This window comes from Octodon degus, unplaced genomic scaffold, assembly GCF_000260255.1.
Source record: "Octodon degus isolate 3935 unplaced genomic scaffold, OctDeg1.0 scaffold00151, whole genome shotgun sequence".
Classification (NCBI taxonomy): Eukaryota; Metazoa; Chordata; class Mammalia; order Rodentia; family Octodontidae; genus Octodon; species Octodon degus.
In genome coordinates, this window is record NW_004524727.1 from 6678673 (window position 1) to 6703538 (window position 24866).

The following is a 24866-nucleotide window of genomic DNA, read 5'->3' on the forward strand; positions in this document are numbered from 1 at the left end:
AATTTATTTTAACCCCTGAAAATCACCAAAGTTTCTTAAAGGATGTTCACTTAGAAGTAAAGCCCACTCTGCAGGTAGTAAGGTACCAGCAAAGTCAATACCTTCCTTATGCAAGTTAGAGGAGGTTCTGGGTCACACATCCAGTCCATCCCGCATTTCCTCCTGGCTCTTTTCTTCCCCTTCCTTCCTGACTCTTTCACTGTCATCAGTCTTGACTTTCCAGCACACATTGGAATGTTCAATCAGAAAGCAGTTTGCCTTCTGGGAGACAGAGGAAGGTTTCCCTCTCTTTTGAAAGGTTCTGTGAAAATGTGCTTGGCTTTTGCAATCCCTGGCATCTTATGCTGACTATGGCTGTCAGATTTCTCATTGTCTGCCACTGGGGCAAAGGAGTTCAGGGCATTGGAATCCCCAAGCTGGATGCAGAAAAGCCTTTTTACCTAAGGAAGCTAACCTACCTGTTTAACCTGCAGAAGCATAGGAGCCCACGCCTCCCTCATCTGGAGCGTGCAGAGGGCCCTGAGGCCTGATGGGTGTTTTTCTACCTCATGTCTCTTCTGTATGTACCATGTCAGTTGGCATCCAGATGTTCCCTACTATACCATGTGGAGGACAATGGCTAGGCTACAATGACAGCTGGCACAATGACACTTCCCTCTTGAGATGGCACTCTGCACTCACTCTGTATGACTACATAGGTGGTCACGCTATACATAGACATATACTTCCTTCCTCCTTCTCCTTAGAGTGGTGCCACCCAAGCAGGGACTGCAGGACCCACTTGGATCCCTGTATGATCACATCCTAGTGCAGACCATCCTGTCCACATTTATTGTACGGATGAATGAGTGCCTTTTCATGCTTGATCCATTCCAAAACTGTAGTTAAATTCTTTAGAGCACTGTTTCCCCAGTTTCATTTAAAAGATCTAATTATCTGTGCCATACAGAATTTTTATTAGCAAGTGAACTTATTAAATAAGCTCAGGTCCTGAGCTAACTGCAAACAGGAAAGCATATGTCCACAGTGCTGGGGAACATGGTGCCTGTATTCAGCGCTTGGGTTAGTTGGGCAAAGAGTTCTTAAGTTGGGGAAATGAGGTTTCTAAATTACCTCACAGAGGGTGTGAACAGGACACAATAATGGTTTCCAATACAGTAAAACCTTAGATTGCATGTACCTTGTTCTGCTAGTGTTCTGCAAGACAAACATTTCTAATACATTTTCACTTGATAAGCCAGCGATGTCAAGCAATATGAATAGTATGCAACACCAAACATGATCACAGCTAAACTAATGGTTCTTTCCTCTTTCTAACTCTGTCTCTTTCTGTTTTTGTCTCTCTTTCTTGCCTTTCCTCCTTCAGAATTGTAGGGCGTCATCTCCCAACAGCAAGGGGATGGAGATCTCTCCAGAGGAGAAGGAGAAAAGGCAGAGGAATCCTTCACATCTAATGAGGTAAGGGAGAAGTATAAAATGTGGGAAACAGCAAAATTTTGTAGAAAGTTTCCACCCAAATAAGGCTGTAGCAGCGCAAGTGATGGATCTGTTTAACAGTAACACAATGCCCCACTTGCATGAAATCCTCAACAAGAGGCAAAGGCAAGTGTCTTGGATTGGTTTGTTGCTAAAGTTGCAGGAAAAGAAAAGAATCCATTGAACCAGTAGCAGTGATTCTGTGATAGTGAAAGTTGTCCTATGCAGTAACTCTCCTCTCATCTCCCCCATACCAGCAACAAAGGTTTTCAAAGAGAAGTACCACTTAGTTTGTTCATTTTTCTTTATATTTTGTATGTTCTTCATTATTGAATATTATTTACAATATTATAATAATTTCATATGATTTTGAGTTGTAAAATGAATCATCTGAGTTTCCATTATCTCTTTGGCGGGATTTGCTTTGACACACAAGTCCTTTGGATTACAGGCATGTTTCTGGAACAGGTTGTGCTCACTCACCAAGGCTGACCATACGTCCATCTTCCCAGACATGAGCTGTCTGGAGAGACTAACCCTACACCACCTCTGCGTGTGAGGAGCCCTCCCAGGGTGCTCCTCTCCACTACTTCCCACCTCTCCCATCGCTAGCCCATGAAAAGCCCGCCATCCACTCCTGAGGAAACTACTCTTAGCATCACCAAATATTTTTTCTTAACTCTCATTTGTCAAATTCTTCTACTCATCACTGGCAAAAACAAATCCTCAGCCAGATGCAGAGAGCCTTGTTAATGATGTGCTGAAAGCAAAGCCCTAATAAAGTCTCTAAATATTTACTGTGAGTCTGAATTACAGGACTGGCCAGTTCCGCCCCTATTAAACTCTGTTCCCATTTTCCAAACACAATTCTTTTAGGTCACTGCATGCCAGCCAAGGAAATGACAAGATCTGTGTGCCACAGCACAAAGAGCCAGCAGGATTTACTTTTAAATTCTGGCCTTGCCACTCATGAGCTGCCAGACACTATGCAAGTGACTTTATTTACTCTTTTCTAGCTTCCTTAAGTATAAAATGGTGACAACAATAGTAATGCCACAGAGCTTCAGTGATGATTAAGATGTTTGCTGCCATTTCAAATTTATTCTCCTTTGAGTAAAAACAAGCATTGAAGAGTCACACATTGTTATGGCGGCTCAGAACACAGCTTATCTGTTGAGAGATAACATGAAGGTAAACTAGCAGTAATCTTTAGCAACAGCTAGGAATTTGAGCATGAGCAACTTTTCTTTTCTTTCTTTTTTTTTTTGCGGAACCAGGGATTGAACTCAGACCCTTGCGCTTGCCAGGGAAGTGCTTATTCTACTGAGCCATCTCCCTGGCCCCTTATGAGCAACTTTTAACCTCACTAGATAATGAACAGATCTCTGAAGGCCAGATTCATCTGAAGAGTTCTCTACCACAGTCCTAAGAGGCCCCAGAGACTCAGTAACTGTGAAGTCTTTCCTAATCAATACAACTAAACAATAGCAAGTCTACTGTGGGGTGGGCACCATGCCATATCCTGTAAATGGATAAGCTGATTTAATTCTTAACAGGTAAGTATAACTGCAGTTTTATAGATGCAGAAGTGAGCCTCAAAGATGTCAGCTATTCCATCAGGAGGCAGCAGCAGTCAAGTCTGAACTCATTCATTTCTGATTCCACAGCCCTCTTTCTTCCCAGTCACCATGTCATCTTGTCGGGCCACAGACTCAGCTCCAGAGAAAGGATGGGAAACAATCAATGAAGTAGGAACCAGAGGCTACTGTGAGGGACAAGTCGAACTTAGCTGAAAGGGCTGGGGAAGGATTGAGGGAAGGGAAGGGAAATAAAAAGGATCAAGATGGTACATGTTCATGTACCAATACCCCACAATGCATGCTTTCATTATGTACCACAAGCACATAATAAATAATAAATTTATGTTTGGAACTCACCGAAGCAGGTGAGACTGCCCCATGTTAGGCCAGTGGTACTTCAGTCACAAAGCAGAAGCTCCTAACTCAACACAAAGGGGTGACCAGGTCAAGAGACCATCTCTGGCCCCAGGTTCCCATCCTCCACCCCACCACTTCTCTGACTGAGCCACAAAGATCTATTTCCAGGTTTACCTTTTACACAAGACTACGGTTTTTGAAACCAGGAATAGCATTCATTTTTTTTTCTATCACCAGCTCACCAAGCTGCACTTGGCACATGCAGAGGAGAAGTCCCATAAGTGATGGGTGCATAAATGAAAGCCTGGACTCACACCAGAGCTGGACACAACAGCTTTAGAGATGCATCTACATCCTGAGAATCTCCATGGAAATTATTCTACATCAATTCTCAGTCACTGCATAGGGATCTCTGCAACACTAAGCTCTTGCAACAGCCCTGGGATGCAATGTCCTTCACCCTTCAGCCCTGCAAAGCTCTCCCTTTTGGCTGTCCTACTGGCTCCAAATAGAACCAGCAAGTACAGCCTATGGGTTAGATGCTGCCAACTCCACTGTGAAGATACAGACACTGGTCAAGTGAGTGTACCAACTGATTCCTTCATCATGGGCATGTGTAGCAAGGCTGCTAATTCCCCTGTCTTTTCAGGCTTCCATTGCATGGTTTAAGCTCATGGTTAACAAGCCCAGTGCAAATCAGTGCGAAGGAGAGAAGGGGAGGAGTGGGAAAGTAGACAGCTCCACAGAGAGAAAAATGACAGTAAGGCAGCTCCACTGGTCAGTGGCACCAACAGGGGACACTGGTGCCCTCTTATCCTAGAGAACGTATAACTCCTTGTGCTGGCCTGGTTGCATCTCTGCCTCATCTCTGTACCTAGGCCTGGGGAAAACAGGCAAGTGGGATCCTTGGTTCATGAGTAAAACAGGGAGTCACAGGTGGCTTCACTTTATTATCAACTTGGGTCTCCAAAATTGGGGTCAAGGGGACAGGACACTTCCAATGAGCCTCCTCAAGCATGCATGTACAGGACTGTGGTCCTTCTAGAACCAGGATCACATAGCCAATAGGGTGGGAGTCGGCAGAGCCATACCCCAGCCATGTCAGTTTCCCTTCTTTCACCAAGCTCAGGCTGAAGGTGTGCTAACACCATTGTGATCTCAGGAAAAGCACCCTTACTGGGAGCTAAGTTTCCTCATCTGTAAAGTGGGGTCAGCCCCTCCCCATGGCACTGCACTGTAGTGATAAAAGAAAGGAAGGCACATCAATGAGCTCCTGCTGGCAACTGGCTTCTATTCTTAGCAACAAGAAGTGTGCTACCCACTGTGCCCCTGACAGGGATGCTGTTGCCCCTGTCCCAGAGCTGAGAGCAGGAGGGATTGTGGACAGATCTGACCCTCTGTTCTCTCCCCTCACAGGAGCCCAAAGACAGTAGGTGAAGACATGACAGCCCCCAGCTGGACCCAGCCCCTATATCTAAGACTGTTTATTTCAGAGCAAGTGGAAAGGACAAATTAGAGTCATAAAAGACAGGACAACAGACCAATAAAAACCAGCTCCCAGAAGAGGCAGAGGAAGAGAGGCAAAACTGTCACCATAGCAACACAGAACAGAAACATGCAGCAAAAACAGCTCTGCTCTGCCTCTTCTTTACTGCAAAGAAGCCTTGGAACCCAGGTTGGAGCTCCTAACTCGATCCACCGCACAGACCTGCTGGTGGCACCTGCCTCTTGCTGTCCCACAGGGCGCCCGCACCAGCTTTCTGGGCCCTGGGGACTCACGGAGATGCAGGTAGCTCAGGCCCGTCCAGTGGACAGTGACTGGTGATAGCAGGTGAAATTTCTAACAACGAAAGGTGGGGGGACGAAGAGATGTTCAGGCTTCCAAAACCTAAACTCCAGCTATCATCTACCCCAGAGCTCCCTGAGGAGCAGTCAGGGAAACAAGAACAGGGAGAAGAGGCCAGGCCCAGACCCTAGAAGGAGCATGCCCTCAATACTAGGGTCCAAATCTCCAAAAAAGCCTGGGGGGACTTCTGGGGAGCCACGTGGACAAAAATGGCTTTTGAGGCCTTAAATGTCCAAACCCCTGGCCCTGGGTCTCTGGGCCACCAGCCAGCAAGTCTGAGCAGCCCGGAAGGAGTCAGGGACCTGCTGGCCCATACTGACAGAGGTGTCCTCGGTCCTTCCAGTGACATCAAGCCAGTTATCTCCACCAGAAAGCACGGTTGGATTGGGACCAGCCTCCTAGGAAGTGGGTCAAATTGTCCTTCAGGCCGGGATCATCGGATAGGAAGTCTACGGCCAGCCTGGGGCTGCACTTGGGGTGGGAGGAGGGAGTGGGAGCTGGGGGCTGAGGTCCCGGGCAGGTGGTAGGGCAGGGTCCGGCTGCAGGTAGGGAAGGCTCTGGCGCTGCCTCTGGGCTGCAGGCAGCTGGGCAGGGAGCGACCCGGCGGGGCAGGAGGGGCACGGAAAGAGGTCTTGGAGAAGGAAGCCTCTGCAGCCAGCGGCACACGGCGAGGAGGGAGTGACTGAGGGTGGTCTGGAGCAGGAAGCCCCTCCGGAGCCGGGGCCAGAGAATTGCGCTCGGGTCGGGTCCTCGGCGCTGGCCTACTGCCTCCCGACCCCAGCAGGTCGCAACGAGCAGCGGGGATGACTAGGGCCCAGGGCACCTCATAATTCCCCCAGGACCCGGAGACTCCACCGCCCCACCCTACCCGGCCCACGCTCCCGGCAGCGCCCCGGTCGCGTCCCGGCCGTCCGCGCCGCTCACCAGTCACCACCGCCGCGCCGCGCTGGGCCCCTGCTCCGCGGCCGCCTGGAGGACGCCTCTCCCGGCGCTGCAGCCCGGAGACAGCAAGCGCAGCCGGGGAGCCTCCAGCCCCGCCCGACCACGCCCCGAGCCAGGCTCCGCCTCCAGCCCCCTCCCAGCCTCACAGGTCACGCCCCAGAGGACTGTCCCGCCTCCAGCCGGGCCGGAGACCCGACCACGCCCCGGGACCCGCCCCGAGCCGCCCGGGAGGGGATCCCGCATGCTGGCTCTCACCTGGCTCTGCTATCTGCTCTGGGCTCGGCTCAGGACATCCCAGCCCTGCTGTCAACCTTAGCCGTTTGGCCTGCCCTAGACAAGGATTTCCTTAGTCCCTCGTGAATGAGTCCTTCCCTGCTCACTTGCCCTCCCGGGCCTCAAGGCTTGCAGGATAGCTATGCTAGAGCCACAGCCCTGCACCTGGCCACCCCAAACCCCAGCTCTGCTGTCCCACCGCCGTACTCTGAGCTTAGCCCTGTGGAGGGCCTTCCCGAAGAGATTCCCTGCCTTGGGGACTTCGGATCTTGATGGGATCCCAGAGAGATCTTCCTAAGCTCTCAGTCCAGAAAGTGTAATTACCTAAACCTGAGTCTGTAGACATACTTATTATAGTCTGGGATTCAAGGAGAAAGCTGCAGGCAACAGCAAGGCAATGGCGACCATTGTTTTCAATCATCTGTCATGAGGCTTTTGTTTTAGACGGAGGAGCTTTGGGAAACCAGAGTGGCCCAGGTTGTGTGGAACGGGTTGTGAGTCAGAGCTCTGTGCACGCATGCGTGTGTGTGCATATGTGAGTTTGTGTATATATGTGTCTGCGCATATGCACGTGTGTGCGGCATGTGTGCATGTGTGAGAGATGGCCTTGCGGTCCCCAGTATAAGGGATGCCTATACCAGACAGTTGGGGTGGCAGGCAACTTAGATGCAGTCTTCTCAGGGTGCTCAGCTGTGTTTGGAGACGCTGGGGACCTTCAAGGGTGTGTGGACTGGGTGCTTAGGAAGCAGAGTGCAGGTCCCAGAGTGTGGGAAGGATGGGGTCAGTTGTGTTCCCCTCCTGAGCACCTGTGTGTGCCCCTTAAGGACTTGGCTGCTGAAGCCTCTTTTGGCTCCTGCAGTCCATGGGTCTGGAGCTTCACATGAACTGAAGCATCAAGCTTCTGGCTGATTTTGACAAGGACTCACATACAGCAAGACTGCATAGTCTGGACAGTATAATATGGTCTCTTTATTGAGATGGGGCTTTGGGATTCCCATGAAAATTTTTCCCTGTTTCATGCGAACTGTTCAGGGGCTGCTGGCCCAGGCTCAGCCTTTGCGGTCAAGTCCTGCAAAGACAGCTTGTCTGTGCGTGGCTCTATCAGAAAATTCTTCTTGCCAGAGCTTAACTGCACTTCACTGCTAAGTGACGCTATGACCCCACCCCATCCTACCCCACAGTAGAACTCTTTACATACACTGCTCACTTTGAACTGGGCCAGGCTTTGGGAAGGACAAACATGAACCAACCAGAGGTTCCACTTATCCCCATTAAAACTATCATTTCAGAGTAGCATAGGACATCTTACTGTACATTGTCTATTGCTAATAATGTGGTTTATATTGGTGAGTAGACCACTTGATGTTTAAGATTTCACCACTACACACTTCGAGACAGCTTCTGTTTCAGTAATTGAGGCATACTAGCATGGTATTTTCTACCCTATTATGAAATAATAGGGTTTTCTAATTATTGGTGTGGAATTTAATAATTAAGTGTTTCCTTAGACACAATATTCAGATGAAACAGTCTCCCAACTTCATCAGTAATGCTAATAACTAGTTTAGAAGTTATTATAATAAAGATTACAGTGAAGTTAAACTGTCATTTAGGGGGCAGGTAAGTTGAGATGAAATTTCAGATGGTTTTCATTCCCAATGTTTGGTAAAGTGAGCCTTACTATCCTTTTTAAATCTTCTGTTTACTTATTTGGTACAGGGTCTCACTACACAGCTCTGACTTGTAGTGATCCTCCTGCCTTAGCCTTCCCAGGCATGCACCACCATGCCCAGTTTTGATGGCAGGCATGCTGTGCCTGGGGTTCCAGGGCTAGCATAGCATGTGGTACTGGGGCTCAAACCCAGGTCCTTGCACTTGCCAGGTAGGTGCTTAGATCATAAGCTAGCTCTCTAGTCTGAACCTTGTTATCTTAATTAAACTTAAACCAAACTATTCTAGTTTCAAAGACATCCTGCTTATGTATTTATTTTTAAAGAGAGATTGAACATCAAGTGGCAGGCATTTTGCTAAAGGATGGAATAAGGACATTTTCCAAGATCTTGAGGACACAGACAAGTGGCCGACCCTGGCTATGACAAGGCAAAATAAGACACAGGATAAATGAAGATACCTGTTGTGTGGTCCTAAGAGCAACAGAAACTGGGAGGTGTTGAAAAGGACAGTGTTAAAATTAAGTCCTGAGGGTTAAGCCTACTTCAACAAGCAAGAAATGAAACAAGGGTATTGTAGGTAGCGGGACAAAAATAGGGGCCACCTTAGCCTTGTGCCAGGGAGGCAGACAGTGGTGACCAGATCAGTCTGAGGAGGCTGCACTTGATCCTAGGAAGCCCTGGGAAACTAATGATAGGCTCGGGGTCTTTATTTCAATACAGGAAGTAGAGGAAGAGGAGGAGGCAAAGATGTAAGAGTAATCAGAGTAGTTCCCTGCTTACCAGGGGCTCTGGTCAGCCCTTCATGGACTGGCTCTTCCCTCTCATCTTTTCCTTTTTTTGAGACAGGGTCTCACTATGTAATTCATGCTGGCCTTGAGCTTATTTTGCAGAGCAGGCTAATCTCAAACTCTCAACAATCCTCCTGTCTCAGCTTTTCAAGTACTGGGATTACAGAAGTGTGCCACCACGCTTGGCTTCCCTCAGGATTCTCAGGGTTGAGAACAAGACTTGGCACAGACTGGGGCATAGATCTTTTATTCTGGAAAGCTCCCTCAAAATTCCTCAATAAATTAGATTTACCTTCCCAGCACAGGGCCCTTGTTTGTTGAAGGATCTTGCCTGTTCCTGGACTGCCTTCTAGATGTGGAACTGGGGTGACTTCTTTCCCTATCCCCTGGTATCAAGGATCATTTGTTCTCATGCTAATGATTTTGGGGACACTGTGGCACTGTGGACTTCTGTCCTCTGAGTAATTAGTCCTCTGAATGCTCCTATAAAACTTATAGTCTGAGCCACAACTCCTCTTACTCATCATGTCTCACAGTCTGCTGGCTTTAAGAACATTTCACATATGCAAGTTTCCTGAGATCAGAGACATTTACTGTGACCTCATCTAGATTTAGGATCACAACTGAATGCGAATCCTGCTTCTGCCAGTCTTGAGCTGCATGAACTTCAAAAAGTCACTTAATTATTGGAAGTTTGGCTTTTCTCTTCCATAACATGGGAATAATAAAACCTACTTCAGAAGGCTGATGTGAGGGCTGATCTGTGTGTAAAGTGCTTGGTAGCTGGGAAAGAGAAGCGGTGTAAAATGTTGCATGTCCTTTTATGTGTGCCACTTGCATTGGTTTGAATTACACTGGGGATATAGTAAGTGCCCATTTAAAACTTGCTGTTTGGCAGGTTCCTTCATAGATGTGGGTGTTGTGGGGAGTCCTCAGGGTCCGAGGGCCTGAAGCATCATAGTGCTTGTTCTCTGCTTGCTATATTACAAGAAAAAAAAATCTTAATGTTTGCCCTTCCAGGTCCCTGATCTTCAGCAAGAACTACTGTCTTAGTTGCTCTCAAATCACTGGGATACTACATCTAAAGCTCACAACTTAAGGATCAGAGGCTTATTTTGTCTTAGAGTGTAGAGATTTCAGTCCATAGTCAGCAAGCTCCAAGACAAGAGGGTATAGCAGGCAGGCATAGAGGAGAAGAAGCTGCTCACATCTGGATGACAGGCAAGCAGAGAGTGTCAAGGGAGGAGTTGAAAGTGACCTTCAGGTCAAGGCCCCAGGTACCCACTTCTTCTGACCAGGCCCTTCTTCCTCACAACTATAAGCCTCATAATACAGTCATTCTCCAAAATCTCCACAGGAGGCTTTCGGGGACATTTTAGCTGTAAACCATTAATAACTACATGGCATTTTCCCACTGATGATTCCCACAGTGGCCTATGGAGGTGAAGAGTTTTCTTGCCAGCTGCTGGCGAGAGTCCTTCAGGTAAGTAGGGGTTTCTGCCTACTGCCTTCAGAAGAGAGGATAATAACTTTAATTCTAAATATTGCACCAGTTTTCTCAGCTGATGTGAAATACACTTCCTTGTTGAAAAAAAAATTGCCCAAACCATATTGAGAAACTGTAGGGGCTAAAAATTCTTGCTTGGGACTAAGATATACATATGTGATTTAAGGGTTCTGACTTTACTGTTCTTTTAATCCCTGGGCTCAGTGTGGCTGGGTGTTTCCGAATGCCCCTCCTTTGCATACAGTTCCCCTCTTTCTCAACTGACCCTTCATTCTGGTGCATTCATGGATTTTCTACCTGTGATTTTAAACCTGGCTCACAGCAAAAACCTGCCCAAACCATGTCAATTGTCCTTTCCCATATGTTCCTGTGGCACTGCGTTTCCTAGCTTGGGCACCTCATCAGACTGTTGGTTAGAAGAGCAGGTTACAGCTGATTTCTTCTTGTTTGCAGTAGTGATAGTCCATAACGTCACCCTGAACACTAACTTAGTGAATACTAGCCAGTTTCTCAAGGGAATGCAGGGTTAGGTTAGGGTCCTATAAGTGTCTGGTCATATTTTCATCAACTTATCAATATAGAACCTTGTTTGATTCTATTGAAAGACTCCTTATCTGACATATACGGTTCGTCATGACATTGAAGTCACTTTCAATTTGGCCTGAATGAAGCTTTTCTGTTTAAAGAGCAACATCCTCTTCTATTTAGGAACCATGGATGACATTTTAGCATTCTACTCCAAAACCTCTCCATCAAAAAGAACAAAAATGAGCTGAGGGTAGGTAGTGGCACTGTGGTAAGACGAGACAGAAGGATCATGAGTTTGAGTCCAGCCTGGCCAATTTAACCACTTAAGATAATCTTGTTTAAAAATCAATATTTAAGAAAAAGAAAGAGGCTGGGTATCTAGCTCAACCCAAGAGCCCTAGTTCCCATCCCCACAAAAATGTGAAAAAGCACAGTACTAACAATATTGGAAAACAGACATTGTGTAAGGGCTAAGAGAAGGAAGAATATTTGCTCATCCAATCTAAGCACATGATCATGACTTGAGATTTAAGATTTCACAATTGGTGCACAGAAGCACAAGACCACAGAGGCTCTTAGTATGCTGATGGAAGGGTTCAGATAAATCTCAGCAAGTAGGTGAATGCACAAATATGAATCTCAGCTGCTGTTGTGTTTAAATTCCTCAACCCCTCAGAAAGCACTGGTTGTGTAACACCTGTACATTCAATATGCATCAGTTGAATGAGTGAGCCACTCAGCCCAGACCACTTTCTTTAGATGTTTACCAAGATTAAAACTTATATTAGTAAATCAGGAATAGTGTTGTTGTTTCTCCCAAAGGGGCATCAAACTCCTCATTTTATTCTAGCAGTTATTTGATAAGATCCTCCAACTTCAGTATAAGGACTATACGTGACACATCTGGATAGTACAGCTGTTGGCTTTCAAGACAGGGAGGGGAATACAGACAATACCACTCCCCCTCCTTCTCCAACAAAGGAAGAGAGGGACAATACTTTCCCAGGAAAAATAGAGCTAGATGATGGCCAAAGATGAAGAAAAATGACAAAGCTGAAGAATCAATAGGGACACCAGTGACAAAGTGTATGTAGGGAAGGAGAATGGATCCAGAGGCAGGGATGTCACAGGGATGGTGCAGGAGCTTTCCAGTGAAATTTTGCTCATTCGAAATTTGAGTCCTAAAGTGATCGATGATGTAGAGTGTGCCTAAGGAGAGTGACTTGGAGAGAAAACATTCTCTCAGGCTTTCACAGAGGGCACATTGGCCAAGCAATGACCGTGACTCATCCACATGGCTGACACTGACAAATGTTCTACAATCTGAGGTACAGGATCTCAGGATGAATCCTGAGGGGATTTCACTGACCTTATCAGATCCAAAAGCTACAACTCTTGTTGCATACATCTTGTTTTACATTGGTCTTAACCATCCAGCAGAAAAGTATAAAATGAAATATAAGAAGTAAAGCCATGCTGTTATGTTGAGCTATAGGGGACTCAGGTCAACAATTTCTGACATTGCCAGTGAAGTGGAAGACCCAATACTATTATAGGCTACTGGACTCTTTTAAAATATTTTTCTGAGTTTACACACCTATAATATTCAAATAACGGAACTTAACAAAAAAAGAGGATACAGATGAATGTCCATTTTGTATCTGTGTATTCAAAGTGGTTAGGATAGATATATAGTTACATTCTCTTAATGAATAGAGTGATTTGTTCTAATGGTGTTTGTAAATAAGATATCATGTCCGCATCTTGTACAGCAATGAACCACTAGGAAGAATGTATGCAATATGTGAATTATTGAAACTGTCCTACCAATTTGATTTGAAACTGTCCCATTACTATTTATTTATCAATAAAATTATGGGAAAAAAAGAAATTTGAGTCCCCTAGAGGCTAGAGATTAGGGCATGGAAAACTGGCTGGGGGGTGGCGTGACCTGTCTGTTGAAGAGTTCTAGGACACAGTGTAGAACAGTTCTGAGAGCTCTGTACCTGGAACCAATCAGAGAGTGCTATCTTCAGTTCTTCTGGAGAAGACTGGCCAGCCTAGTCATGATGCCATCTTGAGGAGTGTGAGGTACAAAAGATGGCTGCCACCCAGCCAGCTGCCACTGTTAACTCTTTCATTGTTCCACCCTGTTTTCTTTTATCTTCAGTTGGCCCAACATCGTTCTGTAGAGTACATTTCTTTTATTTTTGTACCATTAGTAAGTTTAAATCCCAGCTAAGTTTTGCACTTCTCTCAGCCAATTTTTTGTTCTGGGCAAAAAACACCTAGAAAGCACCTTTGGAAGGTGTCTCCAGCACCCTAGAACTTAGTATTACCCCCCTATCATGAGTAGGACTTTGAGGTGCTATCTCTACTTCTTGTGGCTTGTTCATTACATGAAGAAAATGGTGACTATGGAGTTTACTATAAGGATTACTTATATCATTGGCATTTACTGAGTGCATATTCTGTGGCATACAGAAGCATGAATTACAGGTCACTACTAGATGCCAAGTGTAGTTCCTATTGTAAGCCAACCCCAAATCTTAAAGTCATTATAACTTTTTCACTCATGTATCTATTTCTAGTCTCATTCTGCAATATGCAACATTTTAATGTATGGCTTTTCTGAATTAAAACACTATCATATTTCTTCATAGAATAGTAGTTACCAGGTATCTCCAAAAAATTGTTGATTCCATCAGTTTTCAATGCCTTTGACACATCAGTCATCCCTTCTAGAAATTCAATCTCACCACTCTGAAGCACTCAGTTTCTAAAATCACCACCACCAGTAAAGTAATGACATATTTATGGGAATCTTTGAGCAAATCTTAGCACCTCTTACTGCCATATGCTAGTCATCTAAACAATGTCACAAACAGGTTGCAGGGGGTCACTTATGATAATACCCACTCTATAGACAGGGGAATTAAGGTCTGATGTAACTTGTTTAAGTCATTCACTGAGTCATGGCCATAGACAAGAGAATAAGATAAAAATGTCACAATTCTCAACTGACTTTTAGTCTCATAGACTTGGACAACTACATCTTTTTCTTTTTCTTTGTAAATGGATGTTTATTTTGCTTTGTTTTCAGAAAACATGCTAGTAAGCAAGTAAGCAGATTTGATTCAGATGTGGGCTAGGAATTTTCTCTTACTATCAGAGATTTTTGTCAAATCTATGCTGATAAAAAGTAAAATTTCAGTATGAAGACAATGCTAAAGTTTTCATGAAAGCAAATGGTTGACACTATAGAGCTTCATCATGGGCCACGTTACTAACAAATACATATTTCACATTTACACATCTGTAAGGCTATGTGACAGCCACATAAATGAGTATTTGAAAAGTTTTCAACCTATTGTGTTTGCCTTTTGTCTTATTCTTATTGTTGGAACAAAATACTGGACACCCAAAAGTAAAAGAGGAAGGGTTTATTATAGCTAATAGTCTGTAGATGTTTCAATCCATAGTTGGCTGATTTCAAGTCAGGGTAACATAGCAGAAAGGAAACAGACCATGGTGTGGCAGGCAGGAAGCACTGAACAGCAGTCTTCCTTTCCCTTTTAATTCCATTGAGCTACAAGCTTATTGGTTGGTTCCACTAATACCCAGGGTGGGCCTTCTATTATCCACATACAGACTTATGCTAGACCTATTTAGTTATTACACACCCTTAATCCTAGTATCACACTCCCATGATCTCTTCACCTCTGAATAGTCATACCTGTGAGTCCATGGGGTTTTGGGAGGATAGCTAAATACAAGTCAAAGGAACCTTCAACCCTTCAGCCACTTGAGAAAGCCTTGAGCATAGTGGTATTTATGGGAATATGATAAAATTAAATATATATTCTCTTCAGCCACTGTTCAAGTCAAACCCCTTATCAGTTCACTTATGTAAGTAACTGCAACAGCTTCCTGATCGACCACACAACTCAGTCCATTCAGATCGCTGTTCACACTGCAAATCCAGGAGTCGTCCTGGAAGGTATACATGACATGGAGAAGCCCACATTCAAACCCTTCAGTGACTCCCTTGTCAAAGTAGGACTGCATCTTATGCACTCTAAATGGCCACATGCGCTCTATGTTTATAATCTTCCCTAGTTTATGGTTTCTGCTGTATCACTGTGCAATCTTAACTATTATATCACTCCCATTTGCCTTTGTACCTTGTAGTTCTTCCTGAAGTGTCTTTCTTTCCACTACCAAACTGATGAATCTTATCTATCTATCAAGTAGCTTAAATACCACCTGGCAACGAAGTCTTTCTTGAACCCTAATCCCCAGCCCACCCCACAGGTATTTTAATTCTAACCATTGCATCCTGCGTTCGTGCAACACACACACACACACACACACACACACACACACACAAATAATGTCTGTGTTCTCAATGCTCACCATCAAGAATATTCTCAAAATATAATCAGAATCACCTGAGGGGTACTGCATTTCTCAAGAGCAAGAAACTAGGAATCTTTTTTTCAATTTTTCTTTTGGAAAAGTAAAGTATAAGCAAGGCTTGAAGAATAATGAGGAACTTGTTAGCAGCAGGGGCATGTTGAGATGCATTCTTTTTGTGAATAAAATAATCCTCCCACAATGTAGTGTGATCATGTAATAAAATGCACATTAGTGATAATCACACCCAACAAAGACTTCTGTTTCTGTTGTTGAAGCACTTTTTTTCCTCATATGTCAACACCTCTACATTTTCTTTGTGCCAATTATACTGAGCATTTTTTAATTTTTCTTGGGACATTTGCCTGGGAGGCTTGGGCAGGCTATAAGTCATAATTTTCATCATTAAAAAGTATAATTTATACAATCTATTTTTAGAGTGGATGACTAAACTGTAAACATGCCCAACATGATGCTGGCACCAGACAGTGGTTCTTGAGGTGTCTCAGGCTCTCGAATATTTCATCTGTCTCATTAGTGTCATTTTTGTGGGGTGACTGCTAAGGCGGCAGCTGCTCCCCCGATTATCTCAGTCAAACTGCATCCCATCTGTTAATGGGAGAAGAGTGGATTGATTATAGAAAATCTGGTGATTTTCACATTTTTATACATAAATTCAGTTTTCTGATTTACATTTCATCTGCATCCAAGCTTCAGTGAATCTGTTTAGTGTGTGTGTGTGTGTGTGTGTGTGTGTGTGTGTGTTTTAGAGGGGAAAGGCATGTTACCTTTGATTGCACAGATTTAAGCATTTCAAGGCCTTAAAAGAATCTCAGAGTAGAAGGAGTATTTGAAACATTCTAATTCAATTTATTCATTTGAGGTATTGGAAAGGTGGGGCCTCAGGAGGAAGGTGATTTCCCCAAATCATACAGCAACTAGAAAGCAGAGCTGGCATTTAAACATGCTATTGTGGTTACTGTCTACTGTTTTTGTTTTTCTTGATGATGAGTAAACATTTATCCTCACTTCTGATTTGAAGGTTTCTAGCCTGTTGTAAATTGAGCACACTAGTTTTCTGTTCAGAACGTCTCAATTTTTTTTCCTGACTCTCTTGTATCCCAAAATTACACAAGGATCTGCACCGAGTCTGGTCTTCAAAAGGGTTAAGTGTATGGTGAAAGAATCAGGCCACTTCTGGGGACCAGAACCTGAAACTTCCATTCTACACAGGCAGACAGACCTGTTGGGAAGGTGCATCTTACCACAGGCCAGATCCTCACAATGGCTCTGCTCTGAACTTGTCATATGATTTTGTGCCAGTCAACAAGCTTCCCCAGACTCAACGTCTTCAGTTGTCTACCATGGATTGTAAACACCTGCTCTACATACCTTACAGGAAGATTGAGAGAATCAATTAAAGTGACAGTCATGAAAAGTTCGAAAAGCTACATAAAAATTGATTATATTGTGTAACAGCAAACACAGCAAAATGTTTTCCCTTTGTTTATTGTTAATATGTCAAGCATAATAGTTTATGTTAATTTTCTGTAGGTGATAAGGCATACTTTCACCTTTATTTTTTTCTTATCAAAATATTACTAATGTTTGAGACAAAGAATTGATTCAGGGGGAAGAAAGGTGGTAAGTTAGGATTTCCAAAACCATGTGCTAAGATGTTGATTTACTGAGGACATTAGTACTTTGATTTGATTGAAATGATGGGAGATGAGACTGTGAACTTAAACGATGGTAATTACAGAGCAATTTTGTTTGCCTGTTTTTTGTTCTTTGGTTTGGTGGGATTGTTTTTGTTTTTGTTTTTGAGACAGGCTCTTGCTCTGTATCCTAAGCTGGCCTCAAACTTGCTGTGATCCTGCCTCAGCCTCCTGAGTGCTGGTACTACAGGTATGCAACACCAGAACCAGCCCACAGTGAAGTTTTCTTCTCTATGCTAAGGAGCTATCCTAGTTGTTGAAAGTAATGGTGAATTTTCAGTAACTAAGGACTGATTTCAGTCTGTGTCCCCTTGAGTTTTTCCATTTTTGGTTCTGAAATGACAGACTTATAGCCTAATTTATACTAACGAGTAATGACTAAGGGGTGCCTACCACATCCTAAGAACATATAGGCTCAGATGAATGGAAAAAACATCCATGTCACTGTCATCCAGAATATTATCATCTTGTAACTTGTGCTGCATTTTTTCTTTTAAATAATAGGATATTAAAGGTTAACTGAAAATCCTAATGTTTTGAACTAGTTCTAGAAACTTATAATGCTAAAGTTCTCCTTTTTCTTCATCCTTATGATAAGGGAACTAAATTTCCCTGCCTCCTTTGCAGGATCATGTGACTGATTCTGGCCAGTGGCCTTGTGACTTGGAAAACTTCATTTCCAAAAATTCCTGTCCTTCCTATTGCAATGCAGAGTTGTTATCACAGCATAACTTTAAGAAACTCAACTAACAAAACTTTTATTTTGATTCTTATTTATTCTTATCTAGAGACAACTACAACTATGAAGTTATTGGCCATCTTTCCACACCACTGTGTGAAAAATACATATACACTCTCTAAACATTTCTTATGTATGTATGCTTAATGCATGGTATTATATGGTGTGGGTTTAAAGTTTACATTAGTGCTGTCATGTAGTATTCTTCTTCTGTTTCTTTGTCCACTAGTGTAGAATTTTAGAACTATCCATTATGACAACTGTAGGATTCTACAGACTGTGTGCATGTGTTGTTTTGCTAGGTATGGCAAAAGCCCTCGTAAGAATAGTTCTGTTGTTTTAGTGTTCACAGTTACAATGCATCACTGTGCAGATATTTGCACATATTTTCCAACATTTCTATTGTCAAACTTTCTGGTATTCTTTTACTTGCTTTTATAATTTAATGTTATTGTTTTTGTTGACAGTTTCTTGATTACCAGTGAGACTGTTGTGAGCCTTTTTCTGTTGCTATAATAATACTTCAAGATCAAGTAATTTGTAAGGAAATGAAGTCTATTCGGTGTGGTTCTTGAAGCTGAGAAGTCCAAGAGCATAGTTTTGGCATCTGGCAAAGACTTTAGTGCCACATTATCTTATCATGAACAAAGAAAGGGAAAATTCATGTTTGTAGTAATCTCTTTTCATGAGACTGAAACCACACCTGAGATAAGGACATTAATCCCTTCTGGAGGGCAGAGCTCTTTGATCTAATAATCCTTTATTATTGTTGGCATTTCTTATCTTTTATGTTGGGGTTAAGTTTCTAATATGTGAAGTTTGGAGGACACATTCCAATGATGACACAATTTGAGCATCTTTGCATGTTTATTTACTTTTTAGATTTCTCATCTGTGAAACATCTACTTATGCTTTATAATCATACCTATTTTGATATATAATTTAAATTCAGTTGTTTATTATAATTTTTAAAGAGCTAGAAAATTATATTCTGAATATTAATCCTTTGCTGCCTATGTATGTTGCTAATTATCTTTAATCTGTGAATTGTATTTTAACTTTAGTTTCAGAATCTTTTATCATATATATATATGAATTTTGATGAAGTTAATTTATTTTTTTATGAGTATTATTTTTAACTTCTTTTTTAAGGAAATATTTTAAACCTGAAAGTTGAAAAACATTTCTCAATATTTTCTTCTAATAATATCAAGTTTTTGTTTTTCACTTTAATACATGTGAGATATACCTAGAGGGCTGGTAGAAGAAAAGGCTACTCATTTTCCTGTACGAAAAGTCACTATTCCCTGCGCCAGTTTCCCCACTATTTCTTCTCATGAAACATACACACAGAGCTTCTGCTTCCGCTGTCGTTTTCGAGTGGGGAGCTGTGGTTATGTGTAACTGCCTGTGTCTCCAGTTTTGGGTCCCTGTGACCTCCATGCTCTGATGGATTCATTAAACATTGGTAATCTTCACTTTGTTCATCTTTTTCTGATTATAAAGATGAGAGAGAAGACTTCCAAGATCATACTTGTTTAGCTAGAAATAAAATTCTCTGGCTTTAAAATTTGTTTAAATGTTTTTAGTCTTAGCTTTCTTTGAATTTTTCTGAAAGAATACCTTCTTGCTCATTTCCTAACACAGAAATGGTTTTTATGTACTTGAATAATCTCCATGTTTGGAATGTTCTGAGTTTTTTTTTAAAGCTTTCATTTGTAGGATTTATTTTCCTTTCTGCACATAAGGCTTCTTACTTTGGGATTTCTACTTACCTCTTTATGTCTGTATATATTTTGAAATACTTGTTTTATAGCCTTAAAAACCCATTCTCTCATCATTAGGATTATCTACTGTTTCTTTGAATTGTGCTTCCTGGCTATTCATTTCCATATGTCATTTATAATCTTGGCCATGTGCTATTTTTCACTGGGCACATTTTCTATTAGGGACCATGTGATTTGCTTTGGGTGACAGTTTCTCATCTGGGCAGGTTGGGACTTTATGAGTTTAAGTGTTCTTGGAAAATAATTCTGTGAATTTATTTCTCTGGAGTCCTGAACTATTCAGATGGCTTAAATTTGTGTCCCTTTCTGCTTTCTAATTTCTTACAGGTGTCTGTCTTCATTCACTGACCTGGAAAGAATAGGGGACTTCTTTGCAGCTTTCTTGAGTTATGATGGCAGTGATTTTTGAACATGCGGCAATGCTAGTGGGCCACTGGGTTGCAACTGCTCACCCCCTTGGGGATGTTGGGTAGATTTCTCTCTGTGTAGCATCAATCCTTGGTTCCATTTGTTAAGCTCTTTAAAAGGTTCCAGTTCCCCTGAACACTTTTCAGTTTTCGGTCTCGCTTCCTAATTCTGTGACTTACCATCCAATGTGGAATTTTTCTTTCTTAATCTAAAGTTTGGGTATGAATTTACAGTTCCCATTTCCCAGTATCTCTGTGGTAGGGAGAGTTTCCCAGAGAAGAGCCCAGTTTGCCTTTCTTGGTGGAAGGCACAAGAGGGACACAAATTCTGAAAGGAGCACACAGGAACTTGCTCTTGTGTCACGCCAGGCACTCTGTAGGTACACAGGAAAGCACTAGGCTGAAACTGACTTGTTTTTTACTCTCAAATCATCCAAACTAGTAAAGAGCTGGCCCTACCCATTTCACAAGTAACTGCTCCCCCCACGACAGCTTCCTTCCCGGTGAAGTCACTGAAGGCTCCGCCTGCCTCTCCATGCAGCCTGTGGTGTGCACTCGGCCCATTGAAGAGAGTACCATGCTCCAGTTGGTGCTGTGAGCATAGTTGTCATCCTGAATCTTCATGCCTGTAGAACTGATGGCCTCTTTTTCCAAAATGAGTCAGTTCCTGGGCTTAATGACTCTAACTAGAATCTGTAATTGAAGCAAAAGATAGCTAAAGAAATAAAAGATTTTTTCTGTTTCAAAATTTTTAAACTTGAAAATAGTTACCATTATGGTTTGAAAACTTCAGGCTTCTAAGGATAAAATTCACATTTTAAAAATTTGTTTGAAAGATATTGTCAATTAGTTTCCTAAGTAATAAACATAACACTATATATGTTCATTAGTCTATAACATAATTTCTCTCCTCATTTTATTCTCCAGTAAGAGGAGTTTTTTTCAAATGATGCATTTTAGAGGTTGGAGAGAAAGAATTATGATTGACTTCTTTGTGGCTGTTACCATCCATAAGAGAAAATTTAGCTAGTTTGCAATTTTCATAGATGTGGAGTAATTACCCTGTTAATGCCCATTTAGTTAGTTTCCTATTTGGGGCACTGAAAATTCAAGTGTGGTTGCATAGATATAACTGGAAAAGCTTAAATTGCAATAGAGCAGGATTGCTCCATCTGCAGAATTTCTTTGGATTTGCTAGCATTGAATATGGAATGTAAGAGTTGTATCCTTTTACTTAGAGCTGTACACTTACCCTAAATGACGCTTTAGATAAAAATCATTACTATCTTTAAACATATAGTAAGAGATCATCTATGTATAGGTTTTCAAAAAGGAAAAAATTAACCTTAACTAGATATGAATATAAACTTATCGATGTTATGTTATTTTTTGATGAAGGAGACACTGGCTAATCACATTACTCAGAAGGTACAGACACCTGAACTACTACATATTTGGCAGAAAGAACTGGTATTTTCAAGTGCTCTATAGGACAAAAGATGCCTTGATTCTGATCCTCTGGAGAACCCTAACTAACACACACAGGATTAACCTGTGTTTAATGTTTATTCCATAGATGTTTTATGGAACTCATCATGAGGTAGGCAACTGTGACACCCACCATGGCATACTTGCTACTGCCAATGGATTCCACTTTGTGCATATAATTGCTTCCCTCTGTGTTCATGTGCACACTGGCACAGGGGCTTTAAATGAAGTTGACTTCTGCTGGACAGCAGGCAACCATGCCAGGCACACAACAGCCAGCAAACAGCGGAAGTTTTTTGTGTTTTTGATAACACTTGCTCAGTGGCCAGATTTCTTTTCTCCTTCAGAGAACCTTTTTGCTGAAACTTTACTCCATGCCTGACTGAAGCTTGATGCCTGGGACGAGAAGGATGAGAAGGAAACAAGGCTGGAGGCCTCTGAGCACATGTTCTGGAATTCATAAAAATGGCCCCAGTAAGGCTACTACTTCCTCGACTCCCAGCACTGATGATTCTGCACAAAGACCAGTTTTGTGCCCTTTGAAGAGAGCTCCTTCTTTTGTTTCTGATCTCTGGTTTTTATCTGATCCCATGTCCCTGCCAGACCAGTGCTCCAATTTCTTTTGGTCTCGTCTTTCAGTTCTCATTCTTTGTGCCCAGTGAGGCTCAGCTTTGAGTACGCAGATCCCACACATTCAGAGCAGTGAAGAGAAGAAAGGCTGGCTTCAGGAAGACATTAACACAGAGGGAGGAGGGAGAGGCTCTTGCTCCAAGGAAAGAAACAATTTTCTACTATGAAGCAGTAGCACATTTGCAGAGAGAAACTCTAAATTTAGAGAAAATTATCCCTGAGAAGAGATTGGGTACATTAAAAGAGTAAGTGAGAAATAATATTTGAAGGGAAGTTGGACAGATCATGAAGTCAGTTAAATGTCAGGTGAAGTCATTTCTTGGAATAGTGTCCCAGTTTTCTTTTTTCCTATTTATCCTTCTTGATACAACTTATTGAAAGGCTACTGTGGGAGGAGGCCCCAGAGTAAACTCACACAACTTGTGTTTGCAGAGAAAACAGTAATTATATTTACAGAATTCAGTGGGCCTATTCCCAGATATCTATGTGCTGGTCACCCAGGATACAACAGAACACATACAGCACACATACCAAACACACACATATACCCAGAATACTACCAAACACACTTTCACAGATGCCTTTGTATACCCACCATGTAAAACAAAACCCACCAAAATCTAAATTTCAATGTGGTTTAGAGATGACTCTGATTTTAAAATTTAATAGTTTGTGGAATTATCTAGCTTTTTAGTGGATAATCCCTGCTCTATTATTGGGGGCTCTATATGGCTCTTTTGTCTGCCAAGTATAGGAAGGAAAACCCACATGGCTTTGTGGTCTTGGAGGCCAAGGCCCTGGCATCATTCTGGCACTCAGTGTCCCACTAGGCTGTGTCCTTGATATCAGAACTCCATCTGTTGTCTATGTGATTGTCAGCGGGTCTCATGTATTCCTTGTGGCAGCTGTCACCGACGGACTTGGAACACTTTGGCCTTGGCAACACTCTACTTCTCTTTGTAGCAGGAGCCATGGCTCTCAGCAGACTCACAGATCTCTGCCTTCCTTCCAGAAGGCCCTATCCAGGGGTCCTCCCCGAGATTCTCCTGGTATGTCATTTTCCTACCTAATGGCCCTATGTGTAGAGCCATCTCTGCCCCAGAACAGGGAGCAGCCTAAAGGCACTCAAATGGGTGAGGTCTCCTCCTTCTGTGTTGGGTTTTATTCTGACTGCAGCAAATCATAGGCATGAAAAAACAGTGCTTCCGCTGTGCTATGGAGAAAAATCTATGAATATATTTATGCAAATGTGGTTCACAGTATGCCAACTTGAAAGAGAAACACATTCGCAAAATTTCTCTGAAGACAACGGTCTATCTTGGGAGACATTGTCTAGCTTTGTGCTTGTGTTCTCTCTGCATTTCTTCTGTCACAAAGCGTTATGGTTATCCTGGTCCTCCTCTCTGTCTTTGTCTCTCTGTCTTGCTCACACACATACATGCTTGCATGTAGCACACACAGCACAATCCTTGGGACATATCAAAACCAAAGAACAAGCACATGAGCAAGGTTTAGAGCATCATCTTTCCTGTTACCTGTGCCTGAAGCCTCAGTAACCTGGACTCCAATGTCACTGGGCCTCTTCAGGATGCAAGTTACCATGCTAGATGAAGGGGCTTGAGGCCACTGGCAGTGTGAGGACAGGAAATGGGCTCATCTGGCCTGTGCGGGGACAGTCGGGAGGACAAGCACGGAGACTTGGATCCAGGGAAGGTCCTGCAGTGACAATTGAGGCCCTTCTGGCAGGTTCAGGCTTCTGCTTAGGGCTGGGACAGGAGAGATGATGTCAGTGGGCTCATGGGTGGGAAGGGAATTTACAGAGGCACAACCGCAGAACTTTAAAATCCTTGGCTTTGAGATGACAAAGCAAGAAGAAAAAGAGAAGAAAGGAGGTAACGAAGATGTGACTTTGATTCTGAGTGACAAAGGATTGTGGAAGGAGTTACACTGGAGGTAGAGGAATGAGGTCAGTTTCTGAGATGATTCCATTTAGGATGCAGAAAAAACAACAGTCCCTAAACTTTTAAAGAGACAATATATAAACAAGTAATCTTGTTAAATTTTTATTTCAGTTTGTGTTTGTAATATATAGTGACCACTGTAATAGTAGGTTCATGCTTGGAGTGCCTGTCATTTTGAACTTCTGAATACAGGCTGCTTGTCATGACATGCCAGTTGCTGCTGTCTCTTGGGTAGATGACTGTTTAAAAAGAAGGGAGTGGTGAATGAAGGCAGGAGACAGGAAAAGGAATGTTGTGGGACTGTCCTGCTACAAGGTTGTATATGGTTAGATTTCTGGACTTATGTGTAAACAGAAGAATTACATAATTCTTTATGCCTATTTTTAAAATACATTGTAATTTTTAAAATGTTTTTCATCATATTCTGTAGGGACTTAAAGTTCAACATATCAATATTTGATGAAAATACCTGTTCCATGTTATGCCTAAGATGTTTGATATTCAGACAGTGAGGCAAATCTCTTCTTAGGCTCACATCTACTATCTGAGAAGTTGGCTTTTAATATTTCAGGAACAAGAGAGCTGTAAATAAATGAGGGGTAAGTAGATCCAGCACATGGGTTCCAAGTCTAGAGTACTTTACTTGTGTTAAAGAGACAATTCTTTCTTTCTTTCTTTCTTTCTTTCTTTCTTTCTTTCTTTCTTTCTTTCTTTCTTTCTTTCTCCTTCTTCTTCTTCTTCTTCTTCTTC

General features: G+C 42.6%; 1 protein-coding gene and 1 pseudogene across 1 annotated transcript in view; one reads left to right on the plus strand and one right to left on the minus strand.

Annotated features, from left to right (window-relative positions):
• Positions 1-6291, minus strand: part of Fam49a (family with sequence similarity 49 member A) — a 93814-nt gene extending 87523 nt beyond the window's left edge. Inside the window, exon 1 of the mRNA XM_004642338.2 lies at positions 6184-6291. The gene's annotated coding sequence lies outside the window, so the exon portion shown is untranslated. The remainder of the gene's footprint in view (positions 1-6183) is intronic.
• The window catches only part of LOC105743698, an 84924-nt pseudogene that overhangs the window by 52104 nt on the left and 7954 nt on the right, over positions 1-24866 (plus strand).